The sequence below is a fragment of the Pseudochaenichthys georgianus genome, chromosome 21, assembly GCF_902827115.2.
Source record: "Pseudochaenichthys georgianus chromosome 21, fPseGeo1.2, whole genome shotgun sequence".
NCBI classification, from domain to species: domain Eukaryota; kingdom Metazoa; phylum Chordata; class Actinopteri; order Perciformes; family Channichthyidae; genus Pseudochaenichthys; species Pseudochaenichthys georgianus.
Window position 1 is genome coordinate 4,689,977 of NC_047523.1, and position 19,187 is coordinate 4,709,163.

The window sequence follows — 19,187 nt, forward strand, 5'->3', positions numbered from 1 at the left end:
ATTTTGTAATATAAAGCACTGACCAATTTCTTAGGCGTGTGTTCACAAAGTGTAATAAGCACAACATTTGTATTCAGTGATTTATCAAACTGGATTTACAACATTAGGATTGTTTGGCTCCTCGAACCAGTAGAGGTCAAGTTTTCATCCATGTCTGTTTACAATTGTATTACTTATAACCATACTTTACTTTAATTGTATCCTCTTAGGTGTTTGTGTGAAATTGTCATAATTAGAATTCAAATTCTTAAGTTATGTCGAAAAACATTTGTTGTGAGGTCACAGTGACCATCACCTTTGACGTCCAAAAAACCTCATATCCTTAAGGTTTATACCAAATGTTTGCATTTGATTGCATTAAACGGGATGGGCTTGAATTCACAGCAGGGTCGGCTCTAGAACAAATCGAATGGGGGGGGCAATAATTTACCACGGGGGGGCACACACTGCCGTCAACAACCAACACACAAACACCAACGCAACTTCAATTTAAAAAAACATGCTGTAAAGTCTATTGTCTTTCACACACATTGCAGGGTGCAGTGCTATTGTATAGCGCACCTATGACTTGTGCATACATGCACGGTTGTGGCACGACCACCAAAAAAAAACATATGGACATAGGCCACCATATTAAAAGTGTGCAAATGTATTTAGTATCCTATCCATGTGAACATGTTTTAGGTGGGGCATGCTCCCCCGGGAAGATTATTTTTAAAATATTGAATCAATCAAGCATCAATCTGGTGCACTTTGAGAGCAAAATGAATAGATCTATGGATAGCCTACATCTCTCAGCATCCATATGAAACAGAACTGTACACAGATTTACTTTTTCTTTATGGATATTTTACTAATCACTCCCCTTTTAAACTGTATTCTTGTGTTACTGTCCTATAGTATGTCATACCCGTTTTGCATTTATTCTCTTATTCTTTAATAACTATAATGATCATATAAAGGTGTTCCTCGCAAATATTTGTTTACATAAATGGTGACCAAACCGTTTGAGACCCACTGAGATAACCTACACTAAAGTGAACTATCTAAACACTGAGAGAGTCCTTACCTCACTGAGCTGAGTCCTCTCAGTCTGACAGGAGAGGACTGTCCTCCACCTTGGTGTAGAAACAGCTCTTTATATCCGTTAGCATAGCTAGCTAACCAGATGCTAACAACAACATTCCACGTTACTGCTCGCGCACTCACAAAATGCGCTCATGCCACACACACAGAGAGCCGAGCTTGAATGAAACACAGAGACACAGAAGTAGGCTACTTGTACTGTACTGTATATCATATTATTTTCGATGGCTTTACTGTATAATCAGTGTAACAGATGAACAGATTGCCACTGGGCTTTCATCTAAACACACAGCCACGTAATGATAACAAAACAAAGGTCGGGGGTCATTGGTCAAGCAACACACCAATCAGAGAGCAGCAGTGAGCACACCTCAGGCTGTGTTTTATATTTGTATTCTTTATTTCTGACGTATTTCACACCAAAAAACCTTTAGTGGAAACGTTTTCACTTATATGATTAAAAACAAAACGGCAAAGTGGCAAGGCTTGCCCACCCTGCGAGTTGGGGGGGCACAGTGACTCATTTGGGGGGGCATGGCCCGCGAATGACCCCCCATGACGCCGACCCTGGTTCACAGTGACCTTGCACTTTGATCACCAGTGTAATGAATCATGCATCCCATAGTAACATATGGACGTATTCTCCATGACGTAATCCAAAGGTTTCTGAAGTTACGACTGATTGATAAATGAAGAGCCCTGGTACCAACAACAGTGCCAGAAACACAGTGGAAATAAAGCTGGTGAAATTTGAATGTCTCATAAATAAAACGGCAATGCTTATTCTTAGCAGACCAGCTGTCAAATGTGCAAATTGTATGTAGTGTTAATAAGAAAACCCCTCTCTAACTCAGTGTGTGTGTGTGTTAACATGCTGCTTGCTTTCAGTCCGCTGCCTTTGTTGCTAATTACCACTTCTGTTCTCCAATCTAATCTGATTAGAATTCAGTTTTCTGTCCGCTCCCTTTCTTCTCTTTGTCACTCTCTACTTGTTCATCCCCTGTAGAGGAGACAGTCAGAAGGCATGGCTGCTGATTTATCCTTCAAGCCATGCTCGTTTATGTGAATGCAAGAAAAGCCTGACATCCGTACACTTCATCATGGATTCACATCCCATACAGCTGGCCATGCATGCAAAGTCTGACTCGGTAATGAAGCAGAGGGCCGGAGTTGTGCTTTGTAAATGTCACGCTTTCTTCGTATCAGCACAATTTGCCCTTTTTTTATTCACGTATGCACACCTTCCTGTTGGGTTGTACAATGAGTGCAACAGTGCAGCCAGTATTTTTCATTTTCTATGAATCCATCTCTCCATCCATCTCCAATTAAATATCTTCTGTCTCATTCTTCTTATCCTTGAAATCCCATTTCTTCATGAGCTCTCTAGCTCGCTCTCAAACCACATTTGCACTACTCATCCTACATCACTCAGTCAAAAATAACCTACATCGTTTCTGAAGGCAACCGCAGGGACCAGCTTGTTTGAGAGAAAAACACTAGAAAAGGAAGAAAAAAGGCAAAACAGTTGCCATCAGCATCCTGTCTCTAATGGATTCTGAAATGGAGGGAGGGAACATTCTCACTGACAATGAGTCTGTTTCGAATCTCGGATGAAAAGATGGCATTGTGATCACCTGCTGTGAGACTGTCTGTTTGCCATGGTGCACCGCTGTGACATCACCGTGTCAGTAGATGTGCAGGAACACTTTGTACCTTACATGCAGGGGGATTCACGGATTCACGGGATTCTGGTAATCTTATGATGCGTAAGAAACAGTTGATTTGCTGTGTATTTACACAAATAAATCATCAAACATTGCTTTTGCCATTCTTAGCTTTGGCTGTCAATGCCACCATGTCTAACTGGGAAACACATGGGTCAGACTATCAGAGAGATTAACCCTTGTATTGTGTTTGAAAGCTGTTACCGTTCATGGTGTTCGCGGGTCAATTTCGACCCATGTTTTATTTCAGTCCAAAACACACAAAAATAATGAATATCATCCAATATTGTTTTAACTACATCATAACTAACTTATTATGCATTAATAACCGTACAATCCTGTTGTGATTGTATTCTATGGCCCCAAAACACATTACACCACATATTGCACACGTGCATGTGTGAGTGTTCAAGTGTTAGTGTATATATTCTTTGAGAAAGGTGGAGTTCCCGTGGGGGGAGGGGGGGCAGAGGGAGGGGAGACCAGGTGCATGTTGAGAACAATTATTGTTACAGTGGATGAAGGGGGAGGGGGAGGGGTGTCTAAAGTCAAAGATGAATCTTGATTGGGCAACATTTGACCCAGAGCGACCCACAATAATTCTGGGTCTCCCCAGTTTATATAGCTGTTGTGGAGGATATCATGAAGCCTTGTTCCGATAAAAAAAACTAGAGCGTAGTTATTATATCATTTTAACTTGAAACGGGTCACGGGGGACCCGGACACAACATAAGGGTTAAAACATACCAAAAAAAGGATGGCATCAAACTCAAATAAGTGCATCTTGCAATGTTGCAATAATTATTGCTTATCCCGTTGAAACAGAACAAATGGTGGATAAGTTGAAAAAGGAAGTGATGTTTGGTTTATGGTTTTGTCTGGTTGCCTTAGCCACAATTTGTCCTTTCATGCATCACCCGCTAAGCGACCAGCACAACAGCTTTTTGGATTTACAAAGTCTCTTTTAAACACAAGTCCTTGATAATAATAATTATAATAATAATAATTTCAATTTGTATAGCGCCTTTCACGAAACCCAAGGACGCTTTACAATGGGAAACAAAACAAAACGACAAAGTAATAATAATCATACAGATTGTTGATTCAGGAAATATCCTCAGAACAATGGTACATGTTGTTAAATGACCTTCTGTGTTCTTCAGAGATAGTGGGTGTTTCTCAATTGCGAGGATGCTGGCTTGGTAGTCATGTACTTCCAAGTCACTTCCTTCAGAAACGAAGCAAGTATGCTTCCAAGCCAGGGCTTCGGAAAACGAAGAAGAATGGAACAGGCTAACAAGTGTGCCACTCTCTCTAACGGTTACAACATAAACTGCACTGAAAATAAATACCTCACGATGTCTATCTAATTATGAACTTGCTTTACTTTCACGGAACACATGTTTGGTGATAACAAACAAAGTAACAAAGTAACATATTTACCAACACGTGTTCTACGCCACTACATACTTACATTTAAATGTGTGCTGCGTCGGTTCAGCCATTCTCCGCAAGGGTTTTTGAAATTGGTCCGTGCGCAAAGCATTGTGGGGATTTTAAGGACGGCAAGTCTACCCATGTGCAGCCTCGAAATGTCCCCCAAACCAAGGACGCGGCCTCGGTGGAATTCCAAGTATGCTGGAGATTGGAACAGTCCTTCGGCAGCACTCGATGACGTAGCATCCTTGAAATATTGGCTTGGAAGCCAGTATCCTCGAGATTGAGAAACGGCCAGTTTATTTTGTTTTCTTGATTTAATTCTACTGGAAAATCATCAAATGCATTGGTAATACATCAGAGGTACAAACCTGGAGCCAAGCTAACATTGGAATGTGCTCGGCACAATGTGACTAACATTCTAAAAGCTAGTAAATAGATTAAGTCAATAATAAATCACAGTAACAAATGATTCCAGTTGTTATAATATATAATAATCCTTTACAATATGTCAGGTTTTGCTTTTCTTTCTAAGTTGGCATAACAAATGTATACTAAATCAATTAGTATTGCTACTTGTAGATAGATACATTGTTCAAGTTTAAAAAACACACAAATGCTTGCGATATAGGCAATGTCCAGGAACAAACTCAACCCTCAAGGACCCTTTCCCAGCGTGAGAACGGTCCCTATGACTTACATCTCTATGTTTTTGTTTGCTTGAGAAAACACCTATATTTGGATTTCCTGGCTAAAGTCTACTGATAGCAAACCACAAGATGTTCAGGAACAGAAGGAGATGAAGTCCGGATAATTGGTAATCTGTTTAATGCCCAATTGTGTAACTATAGCAGCCGCTGACATACAGCTGTACTCTGTTGGAAGCAGTGTGTGTTCCAAGTCTATCTACTGCTGCTGACCCACAGTAATCATACAGCTCTGTCACACACGCAGAAGGAGGCTTTTATCTGATTGTCTCATCGACAAGTCTCTCAGATTTGAGATATGAAACGTCCAATATCTGCTGTTTCCGATGAAAACCCTGCTGATACAACTAATTTCACCTTCTGAATGATGAAGACGCAGCCCACATGCCAGTGGGGATCTCAGAGACGTTTGTTACCTGCAGGGAGCCAATCAGAAGGCTGCATCAGTGTTCCATCGCTCTACCTCCACTCAGAGTGAACAGATTCGCAGGAAGTTCACACCAGAGTAATTATGCCCGCTTTGTGTGCATTCATTCCCCGGGCGCCGTTCATAATGGCAGCCCACTGCTCCCAACACTATACATAGTACCTGTACTACGTAACGACAATAAGTTGAATCTTCTTCAATTCAGCATGTCCATATGCTATTTGTGTCGAAACACGCATCTGCCCTGCTTCAGCCCTTAGCTCTTTACCCGCGGCTTCCAGTGGAGTTCCTGCCAAAACCAGCGCAGAAGAGAGGTGAGAAAGAGCTAGAATACAGAAGCAGTCGCGGCTGTCTGCATGGTGGAGGTAATCAAACAGAAATGACAAGATGAATGGAGGTCACACCTGCCGAATAAGCCTGCAATGTAAACTTTATCTCTGCCGATGCAGTGATCATTTGAAGTGAGGCAAGCAAATCAGCAGAATTCATTGAGTTTTACCTTTTATCTTGTGAAACCCTGGTGGATTCATCCCTTTGTCTTCTTTTACTTGTACAGAGCTCCTTTTATATACTACTATGGTTTTGCGTCACGTTTTGCTGAAGTGTACTGTTTCAGTCGCTTCTGTCGTTGACCTAAAGCTGAAGTGTAGCGTGTATTTCTCTAGAAACACTTTTACAGTAGCTCCACTAACAGAAACAACACTTGTGGCAACATATTGTCATAGTGCTATCGCTATGGTACAACATTGAAGCTTTAGGAGTGGATCTTGGTGGTTGGGCTAGGCTGTTACCCTCAATTTATAAACTTCAAAGATGGTCAGGTTAGACATTTGACCTCAAATCACTAAAGTGAACATAGGTTTTTGGGCAGCAAGTTTCACAAACATTTTTGCAAGTCTAGGATTACCAAGTTTATCAAGACATGACCGATGTCTCTGTCCGGTCTCAAACATCCTGTGGGGGCACTGTGACTGTGCCCAGGAATTATATATGAGCTTGAAATAGCTGGCATGTAAGCCATGAGCTGCCTCCTTAAACAACATCTGACTTTGATCTTGGAGCATTCATTAAGCAACTACTTGTTTTTAAGTTCTACCAACAAAGTAGAATAAATATTGGCTATTAAGCTGCTAAATGCTCCACTATGTTAGCTAGCTATAGTAGCTCAATTGTCTACTCTGGTCCTTTCACTATGAAGTACATAGATTATAGATTAAACACAGTCATTTGTTTCTGGGTAAGCTTGCATTAATATAACCATGTTAATCATCCTTAAACTGTCGCCATTTTAGAAAACAGATGAAATATAGGCTTTTACGAGGCAGATATTTGTGGGCTGTTACTGGAACGAGTTGTACATGAAATGCATTGTTCAGTGTGTCATAACTTCCAATCTAACTGGGCATTGGATTTTCCCTCAAAGATTGTTAGAAAACGACACACCTGCTTTGAACAATAAGAGCCAACCATAGCGTAGCCATGAGGAGTGGAGCAGTGCGCAGTATAACAACTACGATTCCGCAAAAGAAATGTGTTCATCGAGGGGTCATTCCAAACATCTTAACTCGCTCTTGGCTCAGAAGAGTAATCTGACAACGGCTTGACCAAACATTTATTGTGGCATTGATGTGGCTAATCGTTAGTACCCTTGCGTCGATTAAATCCATCTAGGATTGCCATGAGTAGAATATACAGTATAGTTGATACTGCATGTTCTTTTTTGGATACAAGGAAGAAGCCCTACTAAGATAAAGTCAAAACAAGAGTAATGTATTGCGTAGCAGAATATTAATGAACAGGGCTGAGGAAAGTGAAGAATAGAAGAAAATAGTGCTGTCATACTTGTCATTCAGAATGGTTTACTCCTTTAGCATGTGCTCCCTGGTGTATGTAAATGGAAAGTGTTGCAGTAACTGCTGATATGACATTGTTTTGACATTGCATTTTTCCAGGTGACATCTCCTCCAAACCCCGGAGGCGAGAGATTTATGCCTGCAGTGACTGTAGAGAGGACAATGATGGCTCCACGCTGTTGTTTTATGACTCCGAGACCCTGAATATCCCACACCTCTTTATGTCACTCCTCCAAATCAGACGACACCTCTCCTCAGAGTTTCACTCATCATCACTTCCTGGGACCAAGTGCAGCGATGTGTCAGCACATGTCTTATGTATAAACAAAGGTCTATAGCCAACATGCATACAATTCTAACGCACAAAACAGCACATTTGGCGCTGCACACACACTCCGAGCACCATGTGACAGAAGTGACTGAAACCACTCTCTCATCTGTTCCCGCTGACATGCTTTTGACTCAATTTCTACATGCGGATAGTTTCCTCATTAAGTTTGATTTTGTCACTTCAAACCCAGGAAGATGAATCGTTCCATCTGCCACACGTTCATATCTCACCACGCCATCATTTTCACGCGCAAAACAACACAAATCTTCTGCTGCTCAATCTCCACGTTGTCAATCTGAGCTCCGCCCTCTCGGTCCCATATGCCGCGCGCTGATCTCCACCAAAAAAAGATACACCTGAGGGATTGTAGCAGACTCAGCAGACATGAGTGAGCAAGAGTGACGCTCCCTCAAGCTGTCTGCCATCCATCAGTGGCTGCGTGCCCCCCCCCCCCTCCGCTTGATGTTCTCCCTGCAGCTGATGAGCAGCGATGGCAGGAAGCGTGAAATGCAGTAGACTCCATCGTCACTCGGCAGACAGCGATCTGTCTCCCTGACAGACACACCATGAAGACTCCAGGATGGTGCGAAGATATTGGGGAAAGGGAGGGAGGTGTGCAGAGGTGAGATGTGATGTACAGTGTCAAGTAACTAAGTAGATTTACTCAAGTACTGAAAGAAACTGAATAATGTAAGCACAGTTTTGAAGTACTTGAGTTTTTCCATTTTCTGCTACTTTGTACTTCTACTCCACTACCATTCAGAGGTAAATCGTGTACTTTTACTCCACTACATTGATTTAATATCTTACTTTGCAGATTTGCAGATTAATGATATAAAACATTATCAACACCTAAATCAGACTTTAGTTACACCTGGAGTAAATTAATAAATAATCATTTCAAAGTGACAGAGACACATTGGATTAATTTATGGATTAACTTTCAGCAGCGTTTTTATCGTTGTAATGCCATTGAACACAACTTTTGATCAGAACCCAGTAAGACTTATTTTCCGATTTGGTCCCGTAAAGCTTAATTTTGTTGTTGTTGTTTGTTGTCATTGTTCTGATCGCTCAGTAATGATACTTATATGTCTGGAATCTGTGGAATCTCAGTTTGCTAATCGATATTATGTTTGTGCAGATACGATAAGTAATAAGGGTATTTTAACATGAGTTCTGTGCTAAGTGTGTTAGCATTTTTTCGCTCAGGGCTAATTCAGAGCCTTTGTTATTACCCTTATGTTTAGTTTTGCAAAACATTTTTTATATTGTCTGATAGCTGAGTTTCTTCCCGTTAAGTGGATATGACACATTCATAGTTTATTAAATGTTAAGAAGCAGTGGCGAGCCATGACTTTATACCTAGGCCCTCTGACCCCCACCCCTTCCCTCGAAAAAAAAAGAGTTATTACGTTACACAGCGTATACTTCAGCGGAAAATCAAAACAACGGCCCGGGTGCAAAACGCAACAATGAAAGCGACCCTCTACCACACAAAACAACACCTGTAAATAACCCTATTTGTGTTCTTTGAAATTGAAAAGGATATTGCATTGTGTTTGTTACTTTCGTTGCAGTTGTATGTCTTAAGTGTAATTTGGCATGCTTTTATTTTGAAGGCGAGTTTACGCTGTTGACAGGAAGTTGTTGTTGCTATGGAAACAAGAACAGTTTCACAGCGGGCGGAACTTGTCATAAAGTCCGCGATAATAAAACCCACCCATTTAGAGGGAAGATATGATTGGTCAATTGTACTGTCATTTGACATTACTCTCTCGTTCAGCTGCCCTCTGTGAATTCATAGCTGGACCACCAATCAGCTCCTGTCTTCACAGTAACTCGCAGAGACGGCTCGAGGAACTTCTTTCATTTAACGCTTCACATTCAAACAGAAACTGAATAGGCAGATTCGAAGGATTTATTTCCATGGAAATGTTATTTTAAATACAATTAAATCAAGTTATTTTGGTAAAACTAATGAAAAATATAACTAAAAAACATATTTAAAAAAAATACATTAAAACCTTTTTTTTGTAGAATATCTTAGGCCTTCAGAGAGGGCCTAGAGGGCCCTGACGGCTCGCCACTGCTCAGACGCTGTTTCTTGCAAGATGTTGCGTGGGGTTTAACTTTGGAATGAGCTCCAAACACCTTTTGTGACAACATAACCCTGTTAGTGGAGAGCTGTGATGAAGGCTGTTTTAGAATAATATGCCTACATTTGAATGAATTTCCTAATTTATAATTACCTTATGAGGTAATATATTTTTACTCTAGTGAGCGGCCGAGCCCTTCTGTGAATGGCCCTCAGTGGAAAAATGCCTGGACACCCCTGCCTTAAAGTAAAGCAAGTCACGATTGTTTCGTACTGAGTATCTGTAATGTGATATCTGCTGTTACCAACAGTAAAACGTTACATTACTGCGTTACAGACGAATATAATCTGATTACAGATATGTGTAACTTTGTGGCGCAACACTCAATATCCTCCTCTCAGAGTTTCCTTTTTATACAGGGCAATACTCCTGTTAAATGCCATCCATTACTGACCCCCTTTTTCATTCATTTAGCCTGCGAGATCCCTCCTGCCTCTCTCCATCTGTTCCATGTGTGACAATGCATCCTCCATAAGTCTTTATGGGTTGATGGAAATGTCATAAGGGCATTGAGACAGCCATACATCACCCCATTCAATCCCTCCTTCTGCTGAGCTTTCATTTTCCTTTCGCTCTCTCCTTCACTTACAATGCAGAGCCGGATCACTGTCTGCTCACAATCATCACATTACCCCACCGCATATAACAAACCCCCCCACTCCGGCCCCATTAATGCTTACATCTTCAGATATGAAACTGCAATAATCTATGCTTCGCCACAAAAGCACAGCTGCTCGGGGTCTGCGTGTAAGTGAAGGATTTGCACTCTGACGCAGCAACACTTCTTCCTCAGATCCACATGCCCTGAGGAGATCCAGGCTGCCGTAGGTGTATCAGTGCAGTGCACAGCAGCTGGAGGGATTTACAGGAGATGCTTATTCTGGAGCGATTTTGATAAGCAGCGAAGAATAAGCCATTTTCCCATTCCCTGTAACTGCATCGTAGTCACCTTGGAGACTGTGAAGGTGTGCGTGTAATAGGAAAAGGAACAGTGTCAGGTGATGAAATGAGCAGTGAGCACCTGCTGGGTCCCTGTTCTCCACCTTGTCCCCTTATCACATTACAGCGTGGATAGATGGTGCCCACAGCCCAGAGGTAAGGGATTAATTTGTTTAAAGCTCTGAAGACTGCACTGACTGACCTTGGCTTGGCAGAGGGAGAAATAAGATAAATCATATTTGTTAGCGTTCCTGCCCTGCCTGGAGGGAGCGTGGAAAGATTAAAGAGAAGAGGGAGGCCATATCGCTCCTTTCAGAAACTAAGTAGTAATACCGCCACTGCTGTTTCAAACAATACGTCTGTTTGCATAACTGGGATGATAACCTCATGATTTTCCCGTGAACAAAGCCCTGCCAGATCCAGAGCTTTCTTGCCTGCTATTTCATGTGTTTCCTAAACATGACAACATCACCTTCATGAGGATTACATTCACATTTTACACCTTTATCTATCTCCACTGGGAGGGGAGAGAACAGGGTTGAACGTCCAGACTTCCACTTTCAGGGCCTGGCTTGTTGGGGAGAGGACATTTGGCAGGGGAAGAAAATAGGCTTTTTGTTTTTTCTTGTCCTGATGTAGATCATATTGCTAATTTAAATAATATTGCACCCATTTAATTTCTTTTTTTCTTTTTTGAGAGCAGGCTTTTTGCAGTTGTTCACCCAAGGTTCTCACATGTAAGGTATTTTAAGATTGTGTGTTTGGTTTTGAGAAGGTTGTCACCACATTATATGAATTCTCTAGGCTATATCTCAACACGTCATCCTCACTGGAAGGAGTACAGGTGTAAAAAACCTAAGACAACCTATACATGCAAGTCTACTTTACTCAGAATGATGCGGCCATTATTCTTTTTAGATTTTTAAGACTTAGGAGGGAGGGATGGATGGATGGAGGGATGGAGGGAAGGAAGGATGGAGGGAGGGATGGATGGAAGGAGGGAGGGATGGATGGATGGATGGAAGGATGGATGGGTGGGTGGGTGGATGGATGGATGGATGGATGGAGGGAGGGAGGGATGGATGGATGGAGGGATGGAGGGAAGGAAGGATGGAGGGATGGATGGATGGAAGGAGTGATGGATGGATGGGTGGGTGGATGGATGGAGGGATGGATGGATGGATGGATGGATAGATGGATGGAGGGAGGGAGGGGCACTTTTCCCACCGGAGAGGACGCTGGCGTTGACTGTTCGCCGCTTCTCCGCCTCTGTTTGGATAAAAGCGTCAGCTAAATGCAATGTAATGTAATGTTACCCTCTATCACCCTCAGCTATCATTCGTTCTCGCAACACTTTCGAATTGGACTACTGCCCTGCATTGCACATCTTTACTGCACTGCACATTGTTTTTAATTTTAACTTATTTTAGACTTCTGCCTCCGTTGCTGGCTGCCGTTGCCGGCTGCCCTCACTCAGCCATCAAAGTGCCAGGTGGCTATTGCTATCTGCTACATCGCCTACTTGTCTGTCTCCGTCCCACGCATCAACCGTGGACTCTCTTTGCCTCCTGCCTTCATCTCTGGGGTACATCTGTCCCGTCCCGCTGTTCACATCCTCCTTGCCATGTCGTGGATCTTCCTCGTCTCCACAACAATCCTCCACCTTTGTGCACGTAGCCCGCTAGCCGCTATCGCTGCTAACACATTGCTCCCAGCATTCCCGCCTGTCCTCGTGCTGAAATACTCCATCTCACAGCTTCTGTCATTCACCAACTCTCCACCCCGTCTTCCATCTCAGTCATCAGACATCTTGGACTCCTTCGTCGACCCCGCTACATTCACCGAAGCACCCGCCGCAGTTTTGTTTACTTTCAGCACGGACAATCCATAGCATCCATCTGCTCTACCCAACGCACTGTTGCACACCTGACGCGCCATCATTACGCAACTCCTACTGCTCCACTCTCCCCCGCTGACCTACACTCCCAGCTGCATGAAATACCTGGAGCGGATCCCACTCCACTCCACCTCCCAACACATATAACAAGCCATTATATATCAAGCCCCCCTCCTCTGCCCCCCCTCTCGTGCCCACCCCCGCGCTGCTAACCTGGCCAACCTCATACCTCTCCAGCCTGCCACCACCCCTCCAACCCCCCACTTGACCAATTTTGCCCTCCTCAATGTCCGGTCACTTAACAATAAAACCCACATCCTCCACAAAATAATTCTGTACAAATCCATCAACTTCCTTCTGCTCACTGAAACCTGGCAACAACCCAATGACTTCTTCTCCCTCAACCAAACATCCCCCCCTGGTTTTAATTACATCACTAACCCGCCCCTCATGCTGTGGTGGTGGGCTGGCTGTCATCTACAACCACAACATGCAGACTACAGAACTCACCCTCCCCTCAGTACCATCCTTCGAATTCCTCGCCTTCAAAGCCCCTCCCTCACTGACAGTTATCCTCATTTACGCCCCCCCAAACCACACCCCTCCTTCCTCTCTGATCTCACCGAACTCCTCGCCATTGCTTCATCCCTCTCCCCACGTCTGTTACTCCTCGGCGACCTCAACATCCACATGGACTCCCCCACCTGCAAACTCGCTTCTGAATTCTCCTCCCTTCTGGACAATTTCTCATTTACCCAATATGTCACCTTCCCCACCCATGATAAAGGACACATCCTTGACCTTGTCTGCTCCACCAACCTCCCAGTACTCGACCTCCACCCCTGCCCCTTTCCCCTCTCTGACCACAAACTCATACAGTCCACCATCGCCTCCCCCGTCCAGGAACATCACCTTCCGTAATTTATGCTCTGTTGATCCCCAGCACCTCTCCGACCTGCTATCCTCTACTCTCCCCCTGGACTCGAACCTCAGCTCACCCGATGAACAACTCAACCACCTTAATTCCACCCTACTCGCCTCCCTCAACAGCCTGGCCCCCCTCAAAAGGAAACATTTCACTTTTAAAACCTCCTCACCCTGGTTCACCCCTTCACTCTGTAAGCTGAAGCAAACCGGCCGCCAGCTTGAACGCCTAACCATGAAATCATCCCTCACAGTTCACCGTGAATCCTACAAACTCCATCTCACTACCTACAGAGACGCCCTCACTGCTGCAAAAACTGCTTACCTCTCCACCATCTTTACCGACCCCTCCCATAACCCCAGGACCCTCTTCTCCACCGTCAACAAGCTCCTCAAACCCCATGCTGACACCCTTCCTTCCTCCACTTCCACTTTATGGAGTTCATTCCTCCAGTTTTTCTCTGACAAAATCACTGTCATTAATCTCTCCCTATCCACTGCATCTGACACACATACATCTCCCCCAACATCCACCGCCACAATGTCTCCCCCCATCTCCCTGGACCTCCTGAGCCCTCCTCCCCACGGCCGCCTCTCCCAGTTCACTCTGGTTACCCCCCCTGAAATACTCAAACTGATCGGCTCCTCCAAACCCACAACCTGCTTCCTTGACCCTCTACCCACCCCTCTACTGAAGTCCTGCCTCCCCGTCCTCTGCCCCTACCTTGTCAACCTTTTCAACTCTTCCCTCTGCCTTCAAAACTGCTGCTGTCACTCCCATCCTCAAGAAACCCGGTCTGGATCCCTCCTCCCTCAGTAATTACCGTCCCATTGCCAACCTCCCCTTTCTCTCAAAAACAGTAGAACGCATCATCTCCAAACAACTCCACCGCCATCTCCAAACCAACCAGCTTTTTGAACCCCTTCAGTCTGGTTTTCATCCCCACCACAGCACAGAAACGGCCCTCATCAAAGTCCTCAATGACCTCCTCACCTCTGCTGACACCGGTTCCCTCAACATCCTCATCCTCCTCGACCTGAGTGCAGCCTTCGATACTGTGAGCCACTCCATCCTGCTTACCTGACTCCAGGATATCGGTATCGAAGGTACTGCACTCAGGTGGCTCCAGTCCTACCTCTCCGACAGATCCCACTTCATCTCCCTCAACAACCACTCCTCTGCCACAGCTTTGTTGTGGCAATTTAGCACAATTTAGAGAGGGATCAATAAAACACAAACACAGGTATAGTTGATCAATTATTATTTCGTTGTACAACAATCAATAATAACGAGGAAAACATTACCTCTGCTCTCAAGCAGTCCTGCAACAATGCTCCCAAGTAGTAGAACTTTACAGAAACATAGATAGGACTCTTGACAGGACGCACACACATTTCCTTACGTTAGCTAACACACAATATCACATGTTCTGTCTCTGAATGCTATACTTGTATGTTCCAGATATGGAAAGTTTACTTATCTCATGACATCCTTTAGGAGTGGTCAACTAACAAAGGTTAACTGTTTTTATAACCTGAGGCCTTCTCTGAACTTCCTCCAACCTCGATGTCAGCTCACTTAAAATGAATACATCTATTGATAATTTAGAACGACCATTGTCTCTCTAACTCTGTGTGACCCAACTCCGTCACCAGGGTTGGGTTGTAACGGAATACATGTAACGCCGTTACGTAATCATAATACAAAAATCAAGTAACTGTATTCAGCTCGCGTTACATTTGAAAAACGAGTAATCTGATTACAGTTACTTTCGTAAACCTGAAGTGTATACATTTTGGATTACTTATTGGAATTATTGGTGGAAAGATTTCCTCAACATTTAATATTCAAGTAGTAACAGCCGAATCATCACAGCCCACAAAACCTATTACCGCCGCAGATGGACCAAAATAGCGTTTGAAAAAAAAATCGCGGGTCCGCTAGCTCAGTGAAACAATAACAACGAAACATGGAGGAACAAAAGTCTGCGTTTAAATCGCGTGTGTGTGTATATATAGGTGTGTGTGGTTAAAACACATCAGCCTGCGGTCGCCCTTTAGTCTTTAGCCTTACTAATTATTATTTCTGAAGGTAAACACAGTGAAGGCGGTGCGTGAAAGGCGGTGCGTGAGTGAAAGGCGGTGCGTGAAAGGCACTGCGCGGCGCGCTCGTCTTCTCAGAGGCTGAGTTAACCCTCCCGCTGCCTCCTGGCGCTGCAGAGATTTCATGAAGTGAAGGCGGTTTTCCTTCTAAAAAACAGCTGTGGGCAGCAGATACTGTGAGTGTCACGGACATGAATTCATAGATCAAGGCAGACTGGTGCACACACTCTCCTGTTTTGCCAATCCGGTGCTTAAAATATAGCTCTACACCCCTGGCCGAAATGTCCTTAAAATGAAGTCCAAGTTCGACATTTTAATTCATGTCCTGCCAACACTGGCAGGACAGAAGGCGACACCACGCCCGTTCTAAGCCGTGTCCCTCACTCTCCTCACATCCCAAGCTGCATCCCCAACAAGTGTATTATGTTGTTACATCGTTTCAGATGTTATGTTTCAGTTGTGCTCTTGATAAGCCATTAAAACAGTAAAAACACGTTCAGTTTCCTTTTGCTTTTTTGTGTCTCCTGTTCACCAAAACATACCCATCTGTGATGGAAAAATAAAGTAATCCAAAAGTAATCTAAAAGTAATCTGATTACGTTACTTTTTTAAGACACGTAACTGTAACTGTATTCGGATTACTTTCAGAGCCATGTAATCAGTAATCAGTAACTGATTACATTTACAAAGTACTGTAACCCTCCCAACCCTGTCCGTAACACACATCATATGGAATACCATGTGACATTAAATGAATATACCAGAAATACGCTGTATTAAACTTTCTGCTATAACACTCCATCCTTTTATTAATTAATGTCACATAATCGAAAACAATAATAATTATTACTAGTAACCTACTAAGTTCCGCCCTCAAAAGCCCAAAATAACTTTCTGAAAAACATTTATCAATGGGTAATCATTGTACTCAAGGCAGAAGTCACAGGTCACCTGTACTATACCTGCTCACAAATAGCCAAAAAACCACCCTTTTGATTATACATAAAAGCGGAAGAAAAGACTATTGCGCTAATCTACTTTTACTAAAAATGGGACATCGTTTTAGGAATATATATATATAAAAAACCTCTCTATAATTAAGAGGGGAAAAAATGTACTTTGTCCATTCAAATGTAACACATGAATACATAAAAACACACATATATTAGTGATAACATGTTCTCATTCATAACACTCCGTTCGATGTCTCACTATGGGATGCGCCTCATCGCGGAGCAAACAGAAGCATCAATCTCATTACGCCAATCCTGATTGGCTGGTGATCTTGACGTCAACGTCAGGGGAAATCACCCCCTATAAGTAGCCTGCGCCACGACGCATGCGTCATTCAAACACCTCTTCTCGCTTCAGAGCACATCTCTAATAGTAGCCGGGCTAGCTTAACAGTCCACAGACTGAACCAAAGCTAATTTCGGTCGACGGGCGTTAGCCGGCTACCCTATTCTGCCTTGCAGAAGAGTATGGTACTAACACACCAGTCAGTATTATAGTCAACCTCGCCGTTCTTCCTCTGGAATTAAGGTAAGATTTTGACTTTCAAGTTAGCAACACACCGTTGCTAGCTTGTGTTTTTCCCTCACTGCCAACACCACGGTAGCGAGGACGTTTTTTCTTTTCTCTTCTCATGGAGGAGAAAAGGATTAAAAGAATATTACCACACCAGGTAATATTCTTTGAGAAAAAAGACCCACACTGCCCTTTTTTTCTCCGGATTAAAGACAGATTGGTAACACTTTTTTCTCGACGTACCTGTTAAGAGCGGGTCCTCTCCACGCCTCGCGGCGAACGAGATGGACGCCTCTCTCCCTCACACCAGAGGAGTCAGGGACTCGGAGGCTTGACTCGGAGGCTTGACTCTGCGGCTGCGGGTTGAAGATATCAAGCACAGACTCACACCAGGTCTGCTCGTCCTGCCTCGGGCTGGAACACGCCCAGGAGGCTATTGACAACCCCGGCTCGTGCGGGCATTGTGCCCGCCTCACCATGAAGAGCCTCCGCCGACGGTTAGCACGACAAGCTAGCCTGTCAGGACAGGATCCCCTCATGTCCATTGATTGGCCGGCTGGCAATCAAGACGCGGGGGCGTCCGCCGAAGAGACTGAGTCCCTCACCATTACGGTCTGGGGCTCATCAAGAGCGGCAGCCACGGAATTCCCGCGCCATATCAGGCCGGGTCCCGGTGGCGGCAAAAGACGCGGGAACGGGGCCCCACGCTATACCAAGCTGGGGCTCCCGGCTGGACCTCACCATGGTTTCACCCGCGGAGGATGTCCTAGAATTGGATTACATGGAGGACGAAGAGGATGCCTCTGAGTTCCTCCTGTCTGACTCGGATGAACAGTCCTCTGCCCAAGCTGCCTCGAACTCTGCTCGGTTTAAAACACCGAAGACGCAGAGGTCGCAGCCCACCCCGAGTCCCCAGCCCAGGCTGGAGACAAGGGCAAGTTGGCCGAGAAAATCTCCGGTTCCGGCTGCAGCTCAGGCTCAACCAACCCAGAATTTCGGCCAGCAGTCGAGGAGGAAGAAGAAGCGAGCGGCGTGAAAGCCCCTCCTTCTCCCCTCCGTGAATGTGTTCCCGCCGCCTCGAGAGATGCCTAAACACCATCCTCAAGTCTGCACAAACACATGTCACACATTGGTTGATCATTCTGTCATAAAACATTTGCCGCTGACGCATCCAGGCTTCAGGCCGAGGGCGCAGCTCAAAAAAAAAAATGAAAAGAAAATCAATAAGCAGCCCGCCAATTTTCTCCCCTTTTGAGAGCAGCTACGGCATCTCTCAAAAGGCGGATTATTGACGGGTCTGTGAAGGCACCACCGCCACGCGCAGTGCCGGCTGGAGCTGTAAAGGCACCACCGTCACACGCATGCGCAGTGCCGGCTGGAGCCGTAAGCGTGACATCTCAGCTGGCTCTAGGAGCATACAGCAGGAGATACTCACAACACCCAAGCTGCCTCGAACTCTGCTCGGTTTAAAACACCGAAGACGCAGAGGTCGCAGCCCACCCCGAGTCCCCAGCCCAGGCTGGAGACAAGGGCAAGTTGGCCGAGAAAATCTCCGGTTCCGGCTGCAGCTCAGGCTCAGCCAACCCAGAATTTCGGCCAGCAGTCGAGGAAGAAGAAGCGAGCGGCGTGACAGCCCCTCCTTCTCCCCTCCGTGAATGTGTTCCCGCCGCCTCGAGAGATGCCTAAACGCCATCCTCAAGTCCGCACAAACACATGTCACACGTTGATTGATTCCTCTGTCATAAAACATTTGCCGCTGACGCATCCAGGCTTCAGGCCGAGGGCGCAGCTCAAAAAAATGAAAAGAAAATCAATAAAACCAATAAGCAGCCCGCCAATTTTCGCATGCGCAGTGCCGGCTAGAGCTGTAAGGTTACCACCGGCACGCGCAGGCGCAGTGCCGGCTGGAGCTGTGAAGGCACCACCGTCACACGCATGCGCAGTGCCGGCTGGAGCTGAAAGGGCACCTCCGTCACGCGCATGCGCAGTGCCGGCCGGAGCCGTAAGCGTGACATCTCAGCTGGCTCTAAGGAGCATACAGCAGGAGATACTCACGACATCTGCCTGGGCTTC